This window comes from Cimex lectularius, unplaced genomic scaffold, assembly GCF_000648675.2.
Source record: "Cimex lectularius strain Harlan isolate CLEC.00 unplaced genomic scaffold, Clec_2.1 scaffold412, whole genome shotgun sequence".
In the NCBI taxonomy this organism is placed as follows: domain Eukaryota; kingdom Metazoa; phylum Arthropoda; class Insecta; order Hemiptera; family Cimicidae; genus Cimex; species Cimex lectularius.
This window is the reverse complement of record NW_019394200.1, coordinates 47,614-73,903: the sequence shown is the minus strand read 5'-3', so window position 1 is coordinate 73,903 and position 26,290 is coordinate 47,614. Positions and strand designations below refer to the sequence as shown.

At 34.0% G+C, this 26,290-nt stretch overlaps 1 long non-coding RNA gene across 1 annotated transcript in view; it reads right to left on the bottom strand.

Moving 5' to 3' along the window:
* Nucleotides 1–25,938, bottom strand: part of LOC106673288 — a 31,596-nt gene extending 5,658 nt beyond the window's left edge. Inside the window, exon 1 of the long non-coding RNA XR_001341384.2 lies at nt 25,745–25,938. This is a non-coding gene — a long non-coding RNA (uncharacterized LOC106673288). The remainder of the gene's footprint in view (nt 1–25,744) is intronic.
* Between the last annotated feature and the right edge of the window lie 352 nt (nt 25,939–26,290).

Below are 26,290 nucleotides of genomic sequence, written 5' to 3'. Positions count from 1 at the left end.
AAAAAGAGAGAATGTGTGTATGTGAGAGAGAGAGAGAGAGAGAGAGAGAGAGTGAGAGAACAGACAGACAGGCAGACAGACTGGCAGAGAGAAAGATATGCCTTGTATGTATCTTTCCGGGGTGTTGTCTAGTTATTCTCAGAAAGTACTAATAATAAAAATTACATATGATCAATCTTCAATATTATAATTTTATATCCAAAATCTAGAGTACGGCTAATTTGAAAGAAAAGAAAATACTCAGTTCCTGTATCAAGGATTGGATAAATTTATCCACTTTGTTCAGGGGTCTGATTTTTCTTATATAATAAAATTATTCACACGTTCAACAACCGATCGTATAAGACTCATTGTCACTGATGTATCAGATGTATTGAATAATATAATTCAAGCGAGGGAGTAGAAAGATGAGGTTATAGCTTCATCCCTGAAAATAAGTCTCAAAGAGAAATGCAGTCTATTAAATTCTCAAAGGTTCTGTGAAAGGTTAGGTGCTTATTAAACAAAAGAGACACACCTTGGAATGTTTTCAATTAAAGCTTTAAGGCAGAGAGGAGGAAAGAAAATTTATAGTAAAGGAAAAAGATCGACCAAGGGAGAGTGAGAGAGAGAAACAGGAGAGAGGGAGGGAGGGAGAAAGAGAGAGAGAGAGAGAGAGGGAGAAAGAGAGAGAGAGAGAGGGAGAAAGAGAGAGAGAGAGAGAGAGAGAGAGAAAGAAAGAGAGAGAGAGAGAGAGAGAGAGAGAGAGAGAGAGAGAGAGAGAGAGTTGTGAGATAGCGCAATGTTAAAATGAAATTTATGTGTGGATTGGTTGCAGTTTCGTTGTCTCATTTCTAGTAAATTAGCGAACGTACGGGACATAAAATGGGCCTTTTTAGTGTGACCCTTTGCTATACTTAATTTACAAAACTGAACAACTAAAATAGAAGAACGGGAATAATTTTCCTAGCATTATTTCTTCCCGTTTTCTCTCGTACGGGAGGGAGAGCCTTATCACGCGTCCGATATGGCCAGCCTGAAAGGTGAGATAACGTTCGCCTGGGTTTCATTAGTCTAATTGAGGTGTGGCTAGTCGGTTATCTTTGAACATTGTAAGTACAAAATAGAAATTTGAAGCCTGATCAGATCTGTTTTAGGTTCGACAGTTCTCATTTATTAAATGAGTCGCGTAGCAAATCGAAAATAAACACACACACGCACACACACATGAAATTGATATATCTGCCATACTCAGAACGAATTTTGTTCAAAAAAAGGTAATGCACGATTGTTGTGCATGGCGAAACGGACCTGGTTTCGGACAATGGCGTGAAAAGGCGGATAAAATGCAATATACTTTGATCAAACAATATGACAGTATGAAAAGTTTATCGATTAACAACACTCCGAGCATGATTCCAGGTATAACTATTTTCTCCTTCCTGTATACCATTATGTAGTATTTTTGTTTACTGAACCAAAATTCAAAGGGTATTGAAGTTGCCCCTTCTCTTTGGATAAATCAACAAAATTCTAAGCTATTTTATTTACTATTTTTTTTTTTTAAATATTTTTTTACGAGGGTTCGCAACAGCAGAGGTCATATAAACCCTCAGGGTGCCGGTGTTTTTGAAAAAAAGCCCATTTGTAAGTATGTCGGGTTCGAATGCAGGGCCGCTGGATTCGAACCCGGGACCTTTACCTTACAGTGATGAGCGCCGTGTCAAAGACTAAACCTTGCGGCCACCGTCGCCCCCATTTTTTTTACTATTATTAACTATTTTATTATTATTCTACTTTTCTGCTACATTTTTGATGATTATTGAATGTACAAAATTGCAATAATAATAACTGACATGATTCTTGATAACATATTTGAAAGAGAAAATTTGTCTTTATAGATTAGCAGTTTTAGGAGCATAGTATATTCTCGGGTACTTGCAAGTAAAGCATTATTTGCGAATCTCTTAAAGATTAATTATATTTTACAATTAAAATTAAAAAAGGCATGTTTAGCCAATAAACCTAACACCTTAACTAAAATCTACTAAAATATTCTTACATTTAATTCACAAGAAATAAAAATTCTTTCATAAACATTTATGATTACTACAGAATGTCTTTATCGATTTCTCATGACTTCATAATGCAAAAAATATTCTTTTAATAACAAGTTCGACCACGCCTTCCGGAATATCGAGTACTCAGAGTGAGTGAATTTGACCAGACTTTTATGTTTGTACCGTCTGTTGTGTTTATGTTAATTAATTGAAACAAAGTAATTATTAGCTTGAAAGTAAGGGTTTGTTTAACCCCGCCTCAAGGAATACCGAGGGGGGGAATGTGTGACGTTTGGAGTGTAAAAATTAAGTGATTAGTAAGAAAGGAGTGCGTTCAAACCGCCCGGAAGAATAACGAATACTCTGGGAGAGTGAATGTGCCTCAACTTCGATGTATTATACGGTGGTGACCTGCATATATGTAACACAACGTGTTTACGTTACAAAAAATACTTGTTTAATATTTTTTAGCCTCCTTTCAAATGTTTGCCTTTTTTTGGAGAAAAATTATGCAAGGCACCTCAGGCCCAGTTCAACTTCAAAATTTCAAATTCGACATAACTTTGTAATTTTTTGACCAATTTAAAATCCGTTTGAACCATGGTTTTCAGCGTAAAATTTTTTCAAAATGATGTGTCAGTATGTAAAGGGCCGTATTTTAAATTTTTATGTTGAACTGGGCCTGAGGTACCTTGTATAATTTTTCTCCAAAAGCTTTTTCTTTTTTCATAACGTCATTGGTTCAATAGAAATTTAGCCGGACCTTATAGAAAAAGGACACCCTATTTATATATACCTTACCCCGTTCATCGTCCCATGTATCGTCTCAGGAAGGCTGCTTTTTCGTATGGAAAAACAATTTGAAATCATGGACTAACGGAATGCACATTTTTAGAACCAGTACAGTTAGCCGTAATATCAAAAGGAAACGTCAGTTAATTCGAATTTTCACTTCACAAGAGGAAGTGGGTCTTTATTCAGCCAAAGAAAATGATCTGGCCTGGAGCATCCACCGAAACTAATGAATCAGTTCCATCAGATTGTCTCCATGCAGGTAGATTACAGCATTAGCGCAACAACCTTTCTTCTTAAAATGCACTTCTCACAGATAAAAATAGCACAACCGCTTATGCGGATCGACGAGTTTCAAAGAGAAGAAATTGCCCTTGGGAGAGTAGCTTTGAAAATTAAATTTTCCAAAATGGCAGAAAGGTATTGGAGCGAAAATTAACTCTGGTTCTTTAATATCGACTGGTTGTCGACTGCGATGCCGTAAAGGCTTTGCACCTGTTCATTGTATCGGCTCTTTCAGGAGGGCATAAAAAAAAAAACATTTTTCCCCGACACAAAGGGCCACTCTGGGAAAGAATCCTTATATTTCTCTCACGGGGAACAGATTTGTCTAAACACTGGGTTAAGATTTGTCCAGATCTGCCGGCGGACGAGGAAAAGATTGCCAAGGGGTTGACAAAAAAGCCTGTGAAGAGAGGCTGCTTCGTTCCGAGGAAGCGAGGGTGGCCCGTCAATGGATACGACCATTCATGTGTGCCAGGCAAAAAAACGTCCTCGAAGGCTTCGTCCTTTTTTCAAAATTCCCCTCCACGCGCGACGGCTAGGAAGAAAGATTTTCGAGCCTTTACGATTCTTCTTTCAAGCCGATTTTTCGGCGCTGAGCACCTAGTTATTGCGACCCTCACTTCAGAACCCCACCGAGGCGAGACGGACCTGCGAATAACGATTGCGAATGAAAAAGCTTTATATTAGTCAAAAAAGTGAACATCAATTAATGTAAATATTAATATTTCAATAGGACTAAAAATCCCAATTTGTTAAGCCTGGTCAACCCATATTTTTTTTAAATTTATATGTACCAACATATTAAAAAATGTGTTCACAGAATTTTTTTTCGCATGGTCACAGCACTTCCACCGATGCTATGTGAGGGAATGAGGGGCAAGGATGTCTCGAGGACATCAGCGAGTTAAGGCGACGTGGCGGGTACTCGGGATGGGAAATGCAGTAGGGTTAGGATGGAACGAGAGGTTGGTGGGAAACTTTTGTAATCGGGAACGAACCAGTTCGTTGACAAAAGGAATATTGAGGTTGGTGTGGATAGAGAGATTAGTGATGTAGCAATGAACTTTACCGATTTTTTGAGTTCTTTTGATGGGAAGGACTGGATACAACCGATATAAACATAGAATTCTGGCCACAATCAGTCCCCCCAGAGTTCTCGATATTTCTCGGGACGGGGTTGAACCCACTCCATTCACGCTGATAACTTACTTTTACTCACTATACGTCACGCACTTAACCCAGAGTACTCGATATTCCTCAGAGCAAGGTTAACAATCCCTTCCTTTCACGCTAATAAATTATATTATTCTAATGTATTAATATCAACACAACACAGCCACACAACACAAACAAAACATTATATACAATTATGAAACTCTATAGCTCTGAGGTACCTGAACAGCTGGTAGCTGAACCTCGATATATGCTCTCTACCGGTCACCACGCTTGCTTATAGTCCGACGATATATCAAAATATTGCCTATAAACGTCAAGCCTTCTACAATTGCAAATGTGCTCGACTGATATTTTATTATTGTAAAACGGGCAGCTACGCAGTTGCTGTGACCAGGGACCGACGTCTTTCTGAACCTGCTACAGTTTGGCAGGGTTATTTCTATTTTTACGAGCCCAGGGGTTTTCCCATTTTCCTTTTACTCTATTTGAGAGTAATAGTTCTAAATCTGCTGGTACAGGTTGGTAAGCGCCGTGGGGTCTTCCGTTGTCTTCTTTGGCCGTCCTGTCTACTTCATCCCGTCAATCCCTATGTGGCCGGGAATCTGTCCAAGCAAGACCTTCTTTTCAACTACGTCGATCCCTTTTAACTGTATTTTATCTTATTTATTAAAGCGTCCAAGGAGGCTCTTCTCCTGAGCTTTTGGTCTGCACTGAGCGAGTCCGTGCATAATAAAGATTTGTTCGGTTGACTGTTTATTATGCTCAGTGCGAGGGATATGGCGTTTAGTGTACCATATGTGGTAAATTGTAAAAAAATTATGTATTAAGTTTTATGCTTTCCTGACACATTTCAGCTTATTACTGATTCTGTTATTTTGATAAAGATTATGATGGATTTGTCAAAAATAATTAAAAAAACATTTGTAAAAAGAAGTATGTTTATTAATTTCTAATTTCAATTAAAACAGTTCATTTTGACAAAACAATAAGATACAAATATAAATGAGTAAGTTAAAAATTTGTGGAATATCAGCAATGACAAATAGTCACTTCCCAATCTTCTTCATAAGATTATATAATAGTTCTTGAAACGAGAAATTTGCCACAAATTCGTTTCAACAACGCAATTTGGAACTTGGAAAACAGATAAAATACTGTAAATGATATTTTTATGACGGCTTAGATCAAATTAATTAATACGGTTAAACTTCTCGAAATAAGAGAAATAAAAGATTATATAATATTTTTAATTTAATCATAATAATAAATATCTATGGCGGGGGTGTCGGTGGCTGCATCGGTTAAGGCGTTGACATGGCGTTCATACTGTAATGTATCGGTCTAGCAACGCTGCATTCGAACCAGACATACTTGGGCTGCCATGCAAATGGGCTTTTTTTCATTCATTCATTGATACCCCGAAACGATCTCTCCTGTTGCGAACCCTCATCAAAAAATTAAAACTATTTTATAGAGAAATGTAAATAGTGCCAATTGTTGTTAAATATATTTGTTTATAATAAAATAAATTTATTATATTATTTATTAATTATATTATTTATTTTATTGTTATTATTATATATAATGATATTATTATATACAGTTTATCAATAAACTTCTAAAATCCTTTTTAATGAAACACGTTCTTCTTTTTTATTTGTTTTTCACGAAATAGGCCCAAACTGAAGTGAAGTAATAATTTTTAGAAAATCGTGCAAGAATGAAGTTTATTGGTTTTTAAATTGGCCATTCCGTTGGTTTAGGGAAGAGGACTATGGAAAACGACGAAAAAAAGGATGCGAGTGGTCTCAATTGCTCGATCCTCTTAGTCTTCTTTGAGTGTTTAGTGGTGACAATAGCTTTCTTTTAAAAAAAATCACTTCACTCAATTGGTTCTCACTTTGAAAAACACCTAAGATAATATCCCTCTCTAATTGTGAATCATAACCCACTTTGTAAATAGATCTGTGTTTCAATGATTTGCATTTTTAATCGTTTTCCACCAGCTTTTTCCGACAGGTGTTTGTTATTTCTTACCTTAATTACATTATAAAAAACACGTTACCAGTTTTTATTCTTTTTTTATTAAATAAACATTCATACATTAATAACAAAAGTGAAATTTGATAAATAAATAATTCTAAAAAGCGGTTAATGGAACGAAAATTCGAACAATAATCAATAGAGAGATTTTGCATAACGTTTCCGCTATTTCAAGATCGGCGTTATATTTATTGTTTTTCAAATAATGTTGACGCTATTTGAAGACTTTTTTGCATAACGGATTTTACTGCTAACGGTAAGTTTCCTGAGAAATTTGTAGTTCGTGTTATAATTGTATTTATAAGCTTGTAAACAAAGGCTCCTCTGTTCACGATGTTATGGATTCTCTCTTGATTACTGAAGATAGTTTTGCAAATACTGTGGGCCTGATAGTTGTAGAAGCTCTAACGTAGAAAGTAAACATTAATTACCGGCCGATTCGGAGCAAGTTTAGTTTAAATGAAATTGAGAAGGAATTTCGTCAAAACCTCTTAAGAAAAAAGCTTTTAACATAATTTAATAATTTTAGGAAAAACGTAACCTGTATGCTGTTAGCTAAGCATATTTAACTCATTATAACCACATTCTATACTTGTCTCTTAGAATTTTACCTTTTAACTTGTATATATTATACCCAGAAAGGAACAAAAAACAAGTTATTTATCTGTACTCTATGCAACAAAACTGCCCAGTTCGGCAACAAGGACACAAATACTCGCCTCCGTGCTCAAGCATAGTTCACATATCGGGTGAGATACACTTCAATTAAATGAGAAAGACCGAACAACCTTTCTCTACAAGCTGAACTCATACGCAGGCTATGACGACTTTTGTCCGTGTGTCAACCTCGCATGGCTTATTCTTAATGCGGTATTTAGTGACCGCTAGTCAATGATTATTCGGAGATCGTGAGATGCGGTCCGGTGTGACGTAGGTTTTAGAAAAACATTTTCTTTATCGTGTCAACGTTTCAATCTTTATTGGGATCGTCTTGAGGGCCTGGGATTTATAAACATTGTTTAAATTTACAAATACATGTAGGTAAAAAAGATGAATTTATACAATACTAGAAAATTTTAGGTTAAAAAAATAAATGTATACAATGCTATTATTTATATACGTATATATACATAAAACATCAATATCTCACTGGCACTCTCAACACGACACACAAGAATGACACATTTACACGGAAAACAAACACTTTGAGTGAGTACAAATACTTTGGTTGATTCTAAAATTTTCTAGCATTGTATAAATTCATTCTTTTTTAAATCTAAAATTTTGTATCGTTATATAAATGCATTTTTTTAATCTAAAATTTTTTTGGATTATATAAATTCATCCTTTTAAATGTAAAATTTTCTATCATTATATAAATTCATGACTATTTTTTTTAATCTAATATTTTCTAGCATTATATAAATTCATGACTATTTTTTTAATTTAATATTTTCTAGCATTGTATAAATTCATTCTTTTTTAAATCTAAAATTTTGTATCGTTATATAAATTCATTTTTTTAATCTAAATTTTTTTTTGATTATATAAATTCATCCTTTTAAATGTAAAATTTTCTATCATTATAATTCATGACTATTTTTTTTAATCTAATATTTTCTAGCATTATATAAATTCATGACTACTTTTTTAATTTAATATTTTCTAGCATTGTATAAATTCATTTTATTTTAATCTAAAATTTTCTAGCATTGTATAAATTCATCTTTTTTACATCCTACAGGCCCTGAAGATATAGGCACGATAAAGAAAATGTTTTTCTAAAACCTACCTCACACCAGACCGCATCTTACGACCTGCGAATAATCTTATTCTTAATCTGGTGAGGATGATTTCTCTTCTACGATTCAGATCCTCCGAAAACCACCAATCGACAGCGCTCTTGATAAAGAGAGCTTTTCTGCCGATCTAGCCCACCGACGCTGCCAATTTCTTTTAATAATGCATTTTTATTCCAATAATAGATAATATAACAAATTCAAATACAATTAATGTGCACACTATTAATTTACATGACTGTAAACTTCAGTGTGTGTGGTTTTTTAATGATACTTTTTTTATCCATAATTGATGCATTGCATTATAACTTTTTTTCTGGTTTTACAACTTAAAAGCAGTATAAGCTGTGCATTTGTCCCCACTAACAAAATAGAATTATCAATGTATGCACTTTTGTTTTGTAAAGAAACATTTTCATTTACTCATTTGTCAATTAAACAAACTTAAAGAAACAATTTTTGGGTTTGATTTGTTGTAAAAACATTATTAAAAGGCATGGGTAGATTATAAAGTATAATTACTTACCAATATTTTCAGTTTCATTGATATCCGACAAAAATTGATTTTACTCGCTTTAATTATCTTTTAAAGGGAAAATCGTTTGAACAGCATAAAATACCAACCAATTTTCTTGGGTAGCTAAGATAGAGCTTAGAGATAATGTTAAATATTGATTAAAAGAGGGGTTTTAGTTTCTATTTATCCACTCTCTATATCCTATACCCAAAATTTTTTACTAACCTTAAAAAGAACGTTCCGTTTAAATTCGATATGAAAAGGCTTCATACAGCTGGCCGTTTTAAATTTATTTATTCATCTGTTTGTTTCAACTACATTCTTTGATGCAACAAGTAAAACATGTATTATATATAAAAAACAATAACATGGAAACATGAACAGCAACCATCCAGTGATTGCTGCCGTTATTACATCAATATGATGAATGAGCTGGATTTTACCCTAGTTGACCGATGTCAAGTAGTGTGGTTGTTGCGGGGCCAACTAAGATTCCTGTGAGGATTATTATGTAACATGGTGGATGACAGGTTTTTGACGACAGGCTTCAGGATGATAGGGTAGTTTGGAACGGAACTGCTTTTGATTTATGTAATAGTGATGGCTTATATTATAGGATGAAGTATTAGGATACAATACATGGACTAATAACACATTTTTTCGAAGGAAGCGGGGGCAAGATGTAGACGGATTATATATAGTATGACAGTGTGAGGATCACAACATTATTACAGAAGGGATGCAGCCAGCGCGAAGTTGCTAGAAGACTGAGTATAAATCACTACAATAGGGAGGGGAGGGACCTAGGTCTACGGACGAGAGAAACGGATGCTGATTCATCCGTCATCAGGCTCTACGAAACCGTAGAATTATGGAAAATGAGAGAAATGAGATAAGAAAACTGATACAACAAGTCCGAAATCTTTCGATTTCCTCCATGTCTGTACGAAGAAGGCTCAATGAAAATACCTTTAGAGCCCGGCACCAAAAAATGGCTAGGATTCAATTCGCAAGGGACATGTGAATTGGACATTGGACGATTGGGGACGCGTTCTCTTTACATATGAGGTGAGAGTTAGCCTTCAATCTTCAGTTAGGTGTAATTTCATATAGAGACTTTCAGGAAAAACGTACGCCTCATGCTGTATAGTTCCTCAGGTGGCATTCCACAGATGGTCACTGATGTTCTGAGGTGGCATTTCCTTGGACGCCCCCATCGAAATGGTTGTTGTGCACGGAAGATCTCTAACTTCACAGAGATACTTACAAGATATAATCTAAGAACGTGTAGAGCCATTTGGCCGCCACATTGGTGAGACTTTCTTGCTTATGAGACTTATGACAATACCAGGCCCCATGGAGCACGTATTATGGATGACTACTTGAATGAGATTAGAATTGAGTGCTTGGTGTGGTCAGCTCGAAGTCCAGATTTTAACCCATTTTGGGATCAACTTAAATGATGGGTACGACGGCACATCTCAGGTCATAACACCCTAGAAGATTTGGTAACCTAAGTAGGTTCTTGATGAAAGAGAAAGAATTTTTCAGAATTTTATCACAAATATTTTCCAAGGAATGGAGCCGTTTAACGGACGTAATTCCTACCAGAGGTCTAAAAATCTGTATTAAAGGGGGACAAAAATATTTTTTTATACATACTTTTGTTCTTCCCTCACTACTTTTTTTTACAATTAACAATTTCTTTTTAAATGTCTTATTTTCACAAACAAACTTATCTTTGGAGTTACGAAGTATGAATAAACCTAAACACTTTAACACTTAAGGGTTAATTTTATTCATCAATGTATTACTGATTTGAATCGCACAGTGTTGATAGATAGTTTCATATCAGACTAACAAGTCATCTATTCCATATCCATTGGTTCTATTTGCATCAAAAATTAGTAGATGGGAATATGTGCCTGTGACTGGTTTTTCCTGAAATTAGCACTTATATTTTCACACACTTAATAACTTTATTGCTGGTATTAAGTAATTAAGTGACGTTTTTAGAATTACGTAATAAACATATTATTTTTAATTGTCTTATTTTAATAACCAAAGCTATTTTTGGTATGTAAAATATGAGTAAACCTAAATACTTTAAAATTTAAGGGTGGTACGTTAATTTTGTCCATTTTATATTAACTTGTGATTATAATTAATTTTCTATGTATTATCTTATTGCGCGCCTGTCATTTTTTACTGATCCGCCAATCCCAGTGACTGTAAATCATGTAAGAAATATATTTATTGTTTAAATGAAATTTTAGATGGCCATCGGTGCATAACTTAATGAGATTACCATCCTGGCAATTTGTAGCGGTTTAGAGCCCGGTTGAAACGATCTAACAAGTCGGGAGGTAGTGACAGCCGGCCGCCCTCGCCGGTAAAGAGACGGCTGAGATTTGACGCTCTGTCTCTAGCGTAAATAGCGCTATAATGGGCGGCTTTGCCCGCTAGAAATAGATCGGTTCACTCTCTCACCTCGCGCCTTTCCCACCCAATCTTTCTGTCCAAAACCCAATCGATCCGACCGTTTAACCAGTTCTAATCTTACTTTGACTATTTTCGTAACAATTTCTCTCCGACCGATTGGCTGCTCTTGTTTTTACATTCATTCGAGACCTACGTCGAGATGGAAACAACATACTAATTGAACAGTGCTGATCACTGATGATAATCAAATTTAAATAAAGTTCGCAGATTAAAAATATACCTAGGCCAAATATTCCTATATTATTTATTTTATCATTTTCAGAAATAAAAAAATTAAATAAATGTTAAACGCTAATCTCAATTGTATTAACAGAATTGTTCAAACAACCACTTCACTAATAATTAACTAAAATTGACAAATACTTTTCAAAGCTTGGTTGAATTAAGGAAATCTTAACAAAAACACTTAATAAAAAACAAAGATGAGGACTGAAGCTCTTAAAATTATATATGATGGTGCTACAATTCCTAGAATTACATATGCTTCACCCGTGTGGGCAGATGCAATTAAAAGTTTGTGTGTCCCTATACAAACTCTAGCGACTTCAGCGAATCATGGCTGTAAGAATAATTAAAGTATAACATAATATGTACGAAGCGATTTGGGTCATTCATTGCAAATGTAACGCCTATAGGATTAATGGTAGCACAACTTAAATGATTTCACGAATTAATGAATAATGGGATTGAAGTGCTTCATGGGACAGCAATATAAAAAGTGGTAACATCGAGTAAATGATGTTGGTTATCTAACAATTTTCAAGTACGGAAGCAAGTCAGAATATGGAGTTCGCAGTGCTTTTATATGCTTAAGGAAAGGTATAAAATTTTATGAGTAAAATACAGACTGCATGTTCAAATAAGTCAGAAAGTTTGGCCATTCAGAGGATTTTGCAATGTGTTGCATATGATAGAACAGAATTTTCAAATAGAACCACTTCGAAGTATTTGGGATACATATCTGCTCAAGGCAAGGGAAGTAGTGGCCACCTGATCAGAACAAGTTCATGGATAAAGACTACCATGAACATTTCAACACATTTATTAAATCAATAAATTTAGTAAAGAATAAATGTAAATGTCATATGATTATATAGGATATTAACCTATTAATTTTATAATTAGTCTCTTTATATATTTACTTTGGTTTAAGTTCATCTTAAATAAGTAACAAGATCAATTTTTCTTTTCTCATTACTTCCATTTTTACAAATTATTATTAATATAATACTGATTATACTTGTATTTATAGTTATACTTACGTTTATTTCCGTTTATTTATTATATATAATATTTTGTTTGAAGCATCTAAATAAATACAATGGTAATAAGAAAAAAATGATAATGATAATAATAGTAATAATAATAAAACTGCCATAACAAAAAATAGTTTGGGGATCTTGCCTTATTGTTAATTTTATTACTGCATAAAAACTAGAAAAAATCAAATAGAACATTAAACGTACTACATTTCATTAGGAAATCGCCAAGGTGTTGTAACAAGAAGTAGAACTATGTGACAAACATGCACTATTAATTTATTTGAAAAAAGGTATAGAACAAAAAAAAATTGAAATGATTTTGTTCTATATAATGTTTTAGGGACTTCTGTTCTGGCTGGGTTTTTAAAATTATATCTTCATCTTCCGTAAGATAGTCTACGAGCTACTCATTTTTCCAGTCACTCCCACGCCTTTTCCTCCTAATTGGCAAGAATCCGCAAAGAGACTCCAATAGCAACCCGAGTCGTGCATGAGAGAATATCGGCCGTGATTTACCATTTGGAGAGTGGATCGTCGGAGAAGCTGTCAGGAGAAACTGATGTTCGGGGAATGTGTCCGAGCTTTCTTTTCTCTTCCTACTCGACCTGACTCGGCAAACCGCACAGAAAAAGAAGGCTTTTTGTCGCTTTTAATTTAGCTAAATAAGTTAGAACACTTTCACTTCGTCACAGCTTTGAGATCAAACAGTAGACACATCAGTATACTAACTCATTTATTTAAAATGTCTGTCTCATTTTGGTTATCTAAACGGGATAATTCTTATTATCTTAAAGTCTTTAAAACCATTTCAAAGAAAGGACAAAGAAAAATAACACACAGAGCAACTAGCAAAGATGGCGAAATGTCAAATCGTGTTTGAGAAATAATAAGCGAGGATAGGCAGATCAGGTTGTTCGGGGATAACAGGATCAACATCTCGCAGAACTAAACAAAATTGTCTCTTCTGGAATATTGTGCTAATCATGTTAAATTTATTAAAAGTAAAATGTGCTATTTGAAGTAGGACGTACATTCGAAACTAGAACAGACTGCGATCAACTAAATAGTGCGCAAGTGTGCTATTTGGTAAACACTTGCAAAAGAATCTGAAAGGAAGAAAGGAGTTAGAATTAAAAAGGAAAAATCATAAAGGTGATCAAAGCACAATAAAATTCCATTCATCTGGCTGCGAAGCCCACTGGCGTTCCAGCCCCCCGGAGAAATTCGCGGAAGCGGAACATAGGGAGCAAACTTCCCTCTATGGATATCCATGAAACATGTCCGCTACGGATGGTCTCTCTTGGTCATGGAACCTGCTTCATAACTGAGGGTAAGCTTTCCTAAGGTCGAGTGGCAGTACTCCCAACAACCAGCAAGGGCTGGCCAAAAAACTAGTGAACGCACCTCTGGGGAACAAACTTACCTGATGCAACGCAATGCGATGTGATACACCCCCATCTCACGCCCTCTGATGTCAAATTTTCCATAAGAATCCATTACCCGAGTGCACATTTGTCTGACATGGCTCTCCGAATCCTGTTGCAACCAAGATCCCACTGTCCAAATTCTCTGAGTAGCGTAAGGTGGTTTATACTGTAATGTTTTTGGTCACTTCCTACTTATAGTGCTGACATAACGAAACCATCTTCACAACCTAACCCCTTAATTTAGCCATCTAACGATTCATATCAAAACATATCAAATACAAAAAACTTGTTGAATCGACACTAGTTCACATTCTGAATCCGTATACTAGCGAGTAATTCGGTTTTCCGCCATCTTTAGTGTGAGGCAAATTAGATTTAAAATAATATCTACTAAACTCTAAGTTTCCACAAACATTTGAGAAAACAAAATTATTGGATTAATAAAAAGATTTCTAGATCCAAAAGATGTTATGAGTGTAAAATATCACAGCCATTGTGAGGTTCCTTCAAGTCATGCAATACTCAGGTATTTAATCAAAAGTTTTCAGGCGAATTGTCAAAGTTTCTTACTACGTCACTAAATCACCATACAGGGCCGCAGTAGCCGAGTGGTCAGCTTGATAGATTCTTGGCTCGACGTCATGATGGACGTGGTTCCATTCCTGACATCCATTTCCTCCACAAACTGACCCGTTTATGCTTTTAGTTCTGCTGCAATATTTCTAACTATTCTTACTTCATTGCTCAAGCCTTGTCATCTATTGCAATCATCAGTAGTGACAATAGTTAGAATCAAAAATGGTTTTTTATATAGGTGCTTTCAATAGCGAAAAAATGAGTGCCCGCCATTTGATGAGAAGTCTAGATCAAATGATTTGATGTTTTTTATGATACCGCTCTATAGACCGATCAATAAGGCCCGATGGAAGTCACCAAGAATACATTTTTATATATAGTACGACTCTCACCTGCCTGATATATCATTTGGGAGACACTTTGTAACTATTTGTTGGTGAAAAGGGGGCGGCGAACGTGGCGTTAAATTTAGACGGACGCCTACGTGGGTCGCCAGTTGTCGTGGGCGGCGAGGGCTTATCATCCCTCTTTTCGGCGTAGGCATCAACCTGATCGTGTTGTTAAAGGTCAGGTGCTGGGTGGATGTCGTCTCGGGGGCGGGGGTGGTATTAACGTGGGCGTATGACGTCAAAAGTTATCAAAGATAACCAAAAGACAATCCTTCCCACAAACCAATTTAACACTGAAAGAATCGGGAAAGTATGTTCAAATAATCCTTGAACCAAGTATTGCAAATTATTTATCCTTAAACTAATATAAACAAAATGAACACAAAAATTTACGATCAAACTTTCATCGTTTGGCAGCACATAATCATTAGCATACCTTGAATGTTTCAATATCAAGGATCCTGAATAAAAAATAATTGATATACTTTAATACATTTAACCCAAGTAAGCTTAAATGGTTTAATGTCTCAAACAATTTTTGTAACAATAACATTCTAAATAAAGTTATGTTTGGTAGAAAGTTTGGTTGAATCCAACGATTTGATGGTTTGTCCAAGATTATAGCTTAGAGTTTAGAAAGCATTTGGAACTGTTTTGAAATGTTGTTACACAAACGTATTTATTTTTCCCTTGTTGCATTTATTTGGAGAACAATAGAAAACGTCACTTCTAAATCGATTTTTTTAATGCACGTTTATATTTTTGTATTGCTTATGCTCAGAACTTTTGTCCTAAAAGATTATAAATTCACTAGTTTCGTGGTCCGCTTGACCAATTAATATCTTACAATTAATTAAGGTTTTCAGTTGAGATGAAAAAGTCAATGGCACGAGCGGGATTCGAACCCACGACCTTCGGCTTGATACGCCGCGGCTCTACCACTTGAGCTATCGTGACCTCGATCCACTCGGACACCAACCTACCACCTCAACCACACCTTTTGAATTTTCCCTCCTTGTTGCCATTTTTCAAATGTCGTGTAATCAATTTAATTCTCGGCGACAAATGAATTGGCCACGGAGAGCTTTAGTGAAGTATACTTCGTTTTAAACTTATTAAATTCACTAGTTTCGTGGTCCGCTTGACCAATTAATATCTTACAATTAATTAAGGTTTTCAGTTGAGATAAAAAAGTCAATGGCACGAGCGGCATGTATCAAGCCGAAGATCGTGGGTTCGAATCCCGCTCGTGCCATTGACTTTTTATCTCAACTGAAAACCTTAATTAATTGTAAGCTAAAAGATTATAGTTGTTTCATTTAATAATATAGTAATATATTAATGTCATCATTTCATTCATTTAGTAGTATATAATGCCATCCAAAAGGAGCTTTAATGTTATTACATTAAATTTTCAAACCACAATTTACAAAATTATAGATACACTTTCTTCCTCAAGATGTTCTGCTTGACTGCTGGGATGGCAGATGCCTATTAGTTTGTTTATTATAACGTACATTATTGTTAAATTTGTTGATTTGCATAAATTCAATTATACAGAAATGATGCAAAAGGTTCCGAAATAACAAAATACCAAGAATGAGATGTAAACAATGTGTATGCAAAAAAATAACCAAAATTTAACAATAATATATTTAAATAAACATTTTAATTTTTTTTCATTGCAAGCGTTTGTAATAACTAATAAGATTTAAGACAGAGAATTGGTTAGGTCAGAAGCAATAAAAGCTTCAGTGAATAGTTCAAAATATTTGCTTGTTTTCAATTTACATTTCTAGGCAGGGTATACACAATATTTGAACTATTTAAAATAGCACATTTTTAAAAATTTGAACATCAATTTGTTTAACAAAATGAGTATGAACACTTCAAAAAACAACAATGAACTTACATTATGCCAAGCTACAAAATGCTGTTTCTAGAAACGGTTGTACTTTATTAATTTTTAATAATTTCCTTACATTTATATATCATCTACGGTGAAAATTAGACAAGATTGTTTGTCACAATGATGTAAATAAATTAAAATAAAATTTCAATAATTGAAAAATTTTTATGATATATTATCAGCATAATAGAAAACTGATAGGGTTCGGTTTTTTCATTGATTTCCATTTAATTTAAAATTACCTCAAAACTTACTTTTTACTTTTACTCTAATAGAATTAATGTAAAAAAACACTTCCCAGGGATAACGGGGTGAGAATAACAGGGTTATTTATTGTATTAAAATACTAAATGACATCACATTGTTTCCTTTAGGAATTGTACAACTTTTAAAATTTGACTGTGATTTTCTTAAATGACAAAAAGTGTAAAACTTTATAGAAATAATTATGCAAGTGAGTACATCAATTCAAAAGGTAAAAAGTTATTCAATTAATTATTGCTTTTCAGTATAATTCGGATGAGAAATGTGTTTACAAAAACAAATAAATGGTCTTATATAAATGTAGAGGAAAATGGTGATCTCGGAAACTAAAAAGATGGAGAAAAGGAAGATGGAAGCGTATGTGGCCAGGGTGTTTAACATTCTCAGAACAAGTATTCGACGGTCTTCGAGATAAAGGAGGTTACTCAAGAAGGCATAGGTCAGGTCGCCATAGTGTCACATTTGAGAGAGAGATGATCGTTTTATTGTTTCGAATGTACGAGAGAGAGTTTGGAAAAGAACAGTAGAGCAAAATATATTCCCACAATACCTTAAATCGGGAAACGCTACGGAGGTGGTGGTGGTTTGGTTTGGGCAGGTATTTCTATGGAAGGTCGTAAAAACTTGATCTTCATCGAGTGTAACAGCTGCAGAAACAATTAAGGTGTGTTATCAAATATCAAAATATTTACAGAAAATATTAATATTCTATTATTCTATTATTAATATGAATTTTTATTATAATATGTATTACACTTAATGTATTACTTTAATATTATTCTTAGTTTTGTAAATTAATTGAGATTGTATAATTTAGTCTTTAACGACCATTTTCGAGTGCCTATCCTCTCTAGGGATCTACCTTCATTGCATGTCTGAGACAGATATTCAACCAAACGAGGATAAACAGTCAAAACGATAAGTAACGACCAAATTTACAGGTTCATCACCCCGCAGACCACACCCCTAATCTCACATTAACGAATTCGAATTAGAATGACACGTAGCCTATAAAGCTCAAATGTTCAAATTCTACTACTTCATCTTTATAATTATTATATTGATCAGAAGCCTTGAGTTAGGCTTAAGTTCTTCAAAACAGGAAAAATTTTGAAATTACATTTATGTTTCACCTATTCGTACAATCAATGCATTTTTTCTTCAATAAATAATAAAAAAATGGTTATTATGATCCTTTTTATCTCATTGAATGTATTGACTTTTCCCATTTTAAAGCTGTTTTATTTTATAATATTTTAAATATTATGAGAAGTGATTTTCAAGACGTCATCATAATTTTGTAACAAACATTCTTGTTTATTTTCCGAACTACAGCGATAATAGGCGGGTCAATGACAAGTTTTTATCGAAAGAGTATCGAAAATTTTGTAATAGGAACGTTCGAATGAACAATGCGCAATATGTACCAATGTGACCATAACTTGAGCCATGTCAATTAACAACTTAACAATGGGTTAAAAGGCAATGATCCTTTGTCAGACTGTTCCATGCAATAAGTAGCCACTGCTGTCATTGTAAGCGCTTAGAACGGGGCAAACTTTGGAGATTTGTCGGGATTTCCTCATATATCCAATTGCCGCCGATAAAGTAGTTACGATTTATTTAAAGACGCTCAGATTTTGTTAATATCTTTTAGAGAAATTTTGATTTCAAAAAATATGAAACGAAAAAAATTATTTGCCAGCAATTTTTTTACTATTGTCTTTTTTTATCCCCTTCCATAATTATTTACACAACGTATCCACTCATTTACCCAATATCTTTCTTAAATTTAGCCTACAATTTGAAAAATAGTATAGGAGCTTTCATCAAAAATAATGACCCATGCTATTAATTGAAATAAAACAAGGCACATGATTTTCCCCTTGCCGTACACCGGCTGTAAACTAAATCAAATTTTGAACTTCTTAGGTCTGCAGCAATTAGATAACTTGGAAGGAAAATCATCAAAATAAACTTATAGGAAAATAAACGTTGTACAGTCAGATTTATTATTTAATTTACTACTTCTTTATGCTTTTACTTTTTAATATGTACAACGTATACAATTTCGTAATATTTATAACAAACTAGAAAGACATCCTCTGCACTAAGATCGTCTGCGGTGTATTAATTAATTTCACTCTACGGGATATCTTGATGTGAGTTGTAAAAGCCTACAGATAATATTTGCACTGACTAACAGGAGATCCATTAACTATTTCTTCTTATGATAGATTTGGTTACGTTATAGCAACAAATAAACAGTAGTTATATTATAATAAACAGAAGTGGAGTCAACATATATCCGAGTAAAAGAATTGTATGCCGTCTCTCCCTTTATTAAACTTAGCATATTAATTAGCTAAATCAGATCGTGCAGTAAAATATTTTTATTTTTTATTTATTATTTTCATTTTTTATGAAAAGAAGAAGAGATTAAAATAGTGTTTTAATTATACCGAATAAAATATTAGTCAGCTTTGTCTTTGGATAATTTTCTGTCAGCTATACGATTGCAATTAATTGCCGACAATGTAAAATTAATAATGTTTTAACCCTCAAAATAAACAAATTGGTTTGAAAGAGCAAGTCGGTAATTAAATGCACGCAAGCGTGTAGGTGTTTTTGTTGCCCACACAAATTATTGTCACAATTGTACATCTTTTTACGCCTTCGGAACGGATTAAGTGACAATTCAACAACCGCGTTCATCTAACTGGTACATAATTGATAGTTAATTTAAATTACAAAAGCGTAAAAAAGAGAGTGAGATCGATTGATAAATCTTACCCAATTTTACAATTATTTATTACACTTATTAATTACAATTTGATTTTCTTTCTTCAAAATATAAATATAACAAATTTTTTTAGAATCAACATGTGCATTGATTGTCGAAAATATCTTTTTCCAGATTAAGATAATGCTCGAACACGTGATGCATTTATCTACCTTGCATCAACCTCTTTTCTTAGTATACTTTGTTTGTTACTACATAATAACTATAAGAATAATAACACCCATACACTGAGGGGTAAAATAAGCGGCCATCCTTAATATTTTTCATTATACCTATTCATTATTATATAGACAATACTCTTGATAACCTTACAACAATGTTTGGCCGTTTTAAAGGATTTGATAAATAAAGCACAGATAAATAATAAGTATACAATTGAATTTTATAAATAAATCTTTCCATAGTCAATCTCTTCATTCTTGGTTTTTCTGGAAAGCTTCTTTTCAAAGTTCCGGTGGTTTGATATTTTTAATTTTCCAATTTGTTTGAATGATGGTTTTACCTGATGCCTCGATAAAATCGGCGGTCAACGCAACAGGAAGAAATACTCCGTTCTGAATTGAACATTTTCTTCATTGTTTGGATAGCAAAATGTTTGGAAAAACGCAACAAAATTTTGTGAAAATTGTTTTATTCAGTTTAATTTTTTAAATTTAGCTATATTTTACATTTTTCTTTAAAAATAACTTGTTAAAAAATTAAATCTTATAGTTTTCTTTGAAAATATCCAGTAAATAACAAAAATAAAAATTAAACGATTGCTAGTATTTACTAAGAAAAGAAGGGAGTAAGTTTTTCGCCTCTCAGTGTATAATCACAAGCAAGCAGTAGTTTCATCTCTCTTTCTCTCTCTCATCTTTTAATTCCATCTCTCATTCTCTCATTCTCACTTTCTCACTGTCTCTCTATCTCTCTATCTATGTATCTATCTTTCTGTCTGTCTATCTAACGCTTTCTATCTACATACGCTTATTTACTTGGCGCGCTCAAACACTAACAGACACATTAGTAGTGAAAAATGGCAAAAAGGAGGGAAAATTCAAAAGGTGCGGTTGAGATGGGAAGTTGGTGTCCATGTGGATCGAGGTCACGATAGCTCAGGTGGTAGAGCAGCGGTGTATCAAGCCGAAGATCGTGGGTTCGAATCCCGCTCGTGCCATTGACTTTTGTATCTCAACTAAAAACCTTTCTTAATTGTAATTAGTAGTAAGGTTTTGCCAACCGTCATTTTATTGATTATTGTTGAGATCAAGCAACGAATCAACAGTTTAGAAGTAGTAGTCATGCTAGAGTATTTGAAGGAATTAAGATTGGCGCTGTTTGAGAAGTATGAAAATATACCACAGCCCTACATTCAAAACATCATAAAATAGAAGCCACGTCGAATGCAAGCGGAGATCATTGCAAGAGGAGGAAATAATCCTAACTGAATTGAATATTATCTTCGTTGTTTCCATAGGAACATTTTAGGTAAAATTATTTTACCCAGTTTATTTTTTTTATTTAGCTATGTTTTACTTTTTTCTTTAAAAACAACCAGTAAACAATAAAAACGATTATAATGATTGGAAGGATTTACTTAAAAAAAGAGAGTGGCCACTTTTTTTGCATCTCAGGGTATCAGCTTCATCATAAATTTTAAATTATTTAAATAATGACTTCAATCGTAATAATTTTATTAATTTTGCCTACTCGACTAGAGTTAACTACCACTAATTCTGAGATTTTTCATCTATCCCCTGAGAGACAACAGTTCATATCATATATAATAAAAATCGGTTTTTCAAAATTATGAGGATGTGTATTAATTTTTGTTATTAATTAATTATAAATGAAAATGTATGTTATTGTCTCATATTGATATTAAAATTTCTTGATGCTACACGTTTGAGAGGTAATTTAAATTTATGTGTTTTAGGAAATAATGTTTTGCAACGCTCATTTTTTTATTTGTAAGCCTATTCATGCTATCAGACGTCTTCAGATAAATTTAAAAATAACAAATGAGTTGTCCTCACTGATACAATACTTGATAAGTAATAATAGTAATGTAAATAAAAAAAACTTAGTAAATAGGTTTATACTAAATGGTTTATATAACAAGAGTTTGTTTCGACTCCTGTTTGCAAAAAATAAATTTAATAGTTTAGAATGCATAATTATAAAATCTCAACAATAAATATTGATAAAACATGAAATGAACAGTTACATGATGCCAAATTTTGTGTCAAGATTATATTATATGTAGCACAGGCTTTTGAACATGTTTTATTACATTAAACGCTTTCTACCCATTCCTTATCATCTTATCATGAAATCCTACCTAACCGACCGATAGTTCAGAGTGAGAATCGGACCAATACTAGTTGGTGTCCCATAATATGTATTCTTGGTCCCCCCTTTATGTTTTACAGTGCTGACTTACCTTCACATCCCACTATCACCCCCTATGCGGATGATACTGCAATTTTGTCCTCTCACTCGAATGCTAATCTTGCTACCTCCGTCATCCACGAACACCTTGAGCTTATCGAAGGCTGCTGAAAAAAAGTGGAGAACAAGACTCTAGAAAGAAAAATATTCTTATTGTAACGAAATCTGGCTTGACAGTTAAACCGTAACTAACGTTATGTATGACTTTACTCCGAATTTTGGACACATTGAGTGAAACTGTGGGGTTCTGCCAAATCATCCAACACCAAATACAACCAATTCTTCCAATGAAAAGTTCTGTTGTCAAACCTCCTTGCTACGTCACCTCGCTCTATCCACAACAACTTCAACATTTCTTTTGTCGACGAATTGATATGATCCCGTTCCAAATGTTTCACAGCTACCTCTCGATCCACCCTATCATTACTACTAGGGCCCTCTCTACACATTCCCATCCCGAGAACGTCGTCTTAATCAATGATAACCTTAAGAACAACTTGTCCCTTAATCCATTACACAATGAGTACACTGGCTGGTTTATCATGACATGTATCCTTCAAGTGCAACCCTGGCCTTATGTTAGTGCTGCGACCATTTGAAAAAAAAATTTGATCATATTTGAAATGTGTAAAGTAGGTAAGTACAGATTACAAATAAAAACATTTTAAAAAATTATTATATTAATGACTTACTTAAAAATCAGATCTTAGTTTTTATGTTTAAAACATCCTATGGCCGAAAGCATATGGTAAAGATGTGACTACAGTCAGAATCAAAGTCCATTGATAATAATAAAGAAATAGCTATTTAATGCAAAGAAAAGTAATACACAGAAAAGTAATATGTACAAAAATAAATAAAAGTAAAACGTCTTGCAAAATAATACTGCAACACAGCTTTCTCTTTCTGTATGAACCATATCAAAACATAATTTGTGAATTTGGATTTTCTAATTTTTAATAGTAGGTATAGTTCTCACAGAGCTCTAGTTCTATTTATTAAAGAAACTTTACTTGTGTGTGCTTTATGGGATATTTTTGCGGTTTTATCTAAGACTAGCGCGGTGTGTGTGTAGCGCGCGCGCTCATCCACGTGTGAGTCGTCACTTATATTCTTACAAAAAAAACGATGTAATTGATATATCAAATAAAACAGCAAGAAAACTATGCATAAGAAAATATATACATTTCGCAAATTATAAAGCTTTTAAAAATAAAACCAAGTTATGATTGAAGAAATCCTAAAGTAAGTCGTAAAAAATTGGATGTATATATCTATCTTAAATGTATTACAAATTTTATATATTATTGATAGGCCGACCGACATCGTCAGATGAAATGTAAGAATGTGAAAAATTTTGCATTGAGAATTAATTAATCAAAAACCTGGACAATTCCATTGGCCTTATTCATTGGAAATTTATATGGAATGCGAGTTGGAAATGATAAAAGAAATTGTTAATATAAGCCCTAGCGAGGACTTAATGGCAACTTAGGTTTTGCATAATCCGTGAGCCAAAGTTTTGAAAATGCTCGGCTTAATTGAACCGGCGATTTTTTAAACGGCCTGGATTGTTTTGGAACCGTCATACGACGTTCTACGTCGCAGCTTATCGCAAAATAACAGCCGATAAGCCTGCCCCCACGCTTTCCTCCGCTAGATTTTTCTATTACGATTGAATCTCAGTAAACAGATGACCGGACGACCTACTTTCAACAGTTAGATCTCTTAAGTCCTTTTGTTTATATTTTTGAACTTTTATGATTCTCAACTGTTTCTTATCAAATATTGATTGAATATCGTACTGGTTTTCACTAATAAGTTATGAGTCTGACAATTGGAAATATTACATGAAACATAATTTAACTTTATATCATGCAATATTATGATTTTATACAAATTTCGTTCAATTTTTACAATGTTGTTGGTTTTTCTTCTTGTTCTTAAGATATGAACAGTTCTTTTTTTTTTTAGACTCTAATAATATTTTTACTTTTAATGGAGTAATTCACGTTTTTCTACCTCAATGTCTTTCTCCATCTTTCTACATTTTAAACATTACCCTTTCTTCAGTCTCTCTCTCCCTTTCGCCCGCACACACACACACACACACACACACACACACACACACACACACACACACACACACANCTCTCTCTCTCTCTCTCTCTCTCTCCCTTTCTTTTTTTTTAAACGCCATGGAAACGCTAACGGTCTGACCTTAAAGGTAGGAATTTCCAAGAAGCCATAAACAATAATAATATTGTTTTCTTCAACGATGTTTCCGCGACGAGAGTAGCACCGTCATAAAGAGGGTACTACAGTAGACGTCACTTTGGAGTCAGCCAAAATTGAGGCTTTGTTTAACTGGGTCACACTTCAAGACCCAATGGGTTCCGATCATCGCCCAATTAATTTAACAATGGGCGAAACAAATATTGAAGTGATTCGAAGGAGAGACAAAATATGGAATATTCATAAAGCAGACCGGAGTCTCTACTGCGAAGCATGGGAACGAAAAAGTGTGAAAACAGAAATCACATTAATAAATTACGAGGATTTGGAAAGCTCCCTTTTAGAAGCCTGCGAGAAAGCTTTAACAAAGTAACAGCAAGTAAGAGAGAACCAGAAATCAAAACCGTCGGGTAAAGCCTGTGGACTTCAAAATGCAGTAACCCCATACGAAATCGGGGGAAGGCTTGCAAGGCGTATAAAAGATATCCCAATCTGACACGAATTGCCCAAAGGTTATTAAAACAGCCAAAATATATTTCTGAAAAGCCTTTTGTACGTTGCGTGTACGTTTGTATCACTTAACAGATCTTCACCTATCAAAACGGTATGGGAAAAACTCAAAAATATTATCAATTCCCTAAGGCCTTTCACACCCACCATCCCCGGAGGTCAATGGCTCGACTAATTCATGAGTATGCTCTGCCCTCCGGGCTCAGTTTATATGTTTAATGAAAAGAACAAACCAACAAACAGAAGCAGAGGCTTCACTGATAGCTCCTTTTACGGTAAAGTAGTTAGAGAATGCATTATAAAATACCAATAACAGCGCTCCAGGAATGGAACAAATGCACTACATAATGTTGTGTTTTCTGCCAAGGAATTGTAAAGAGATGATATTGGAGCTTTTAAACAAAATCTGGGCAAACGCGGTAGGTCCGAAAGAATGGAAAAAAATTGATTATCTTAATATTAAAGGAAGTTAAACCCCCATACCCGTCTTGTCATGCGTACTGAAGACATATGAGAGGATGCTGAAACATACTTCAATGCTAGTTGGAACTTAATAAGAAGCCCCCAGGCAGCCAGTACAGTTTTCACAAAAAACCATTCCATGTTTGATGCTCTGCAGCTTATATGTATACATGTCTAGCTTTTACCGATGATAGATATATTGTAGCCTTGTTTTGACAATGAGGGAGCCTGTACAATGCCTTTTGCACATACTGCAATACCAACATTCTAAAAGATCGGTTCCCTTCTATTGTTTATTTCTACTATCAAAGAATTAATCACCTGTAGAGAGATCTTTTTTGACGTCAACAGCTCGATCGAAGGTCCCACAAGGTAGGATTCTTATCCCTGTTTTGTATGCTTCGTATGTCTCGGATTTGGTGTCGATTCTCCCACAAAATGAACATATCCTTCAGAGATAACACTCGGCGGAACAAACTTGATCAGACGTGGACAATATTTTGCTTTCAATTAAAAACTCTAAATATTATAAAACATATTTGTTGGATCTACTGAATCATCGTCTTTTATATAAGGCGTGGAACGAACAACGCTTTGTAAACAGATTTCCAGGCTGCAAATAAACCATGAGGCAACTCCTATCGGGCTATCTTTACGACCTATTATGGCAAACATATTTACGTTCAATTTTGAGAATTAGCTTTTTAAATACTTTAATAATTTATGAAATAGTATGACCCTATAGTATTAATAATTTCAATATTTGCATTAAAAGGAATATTATTTCAAAGTACAAAGAAAAAAGTTGAGATTCTAACCCCGTACCGCTATGTCACAAATGCCAGTGTGTCGTTTAACAATTTACGT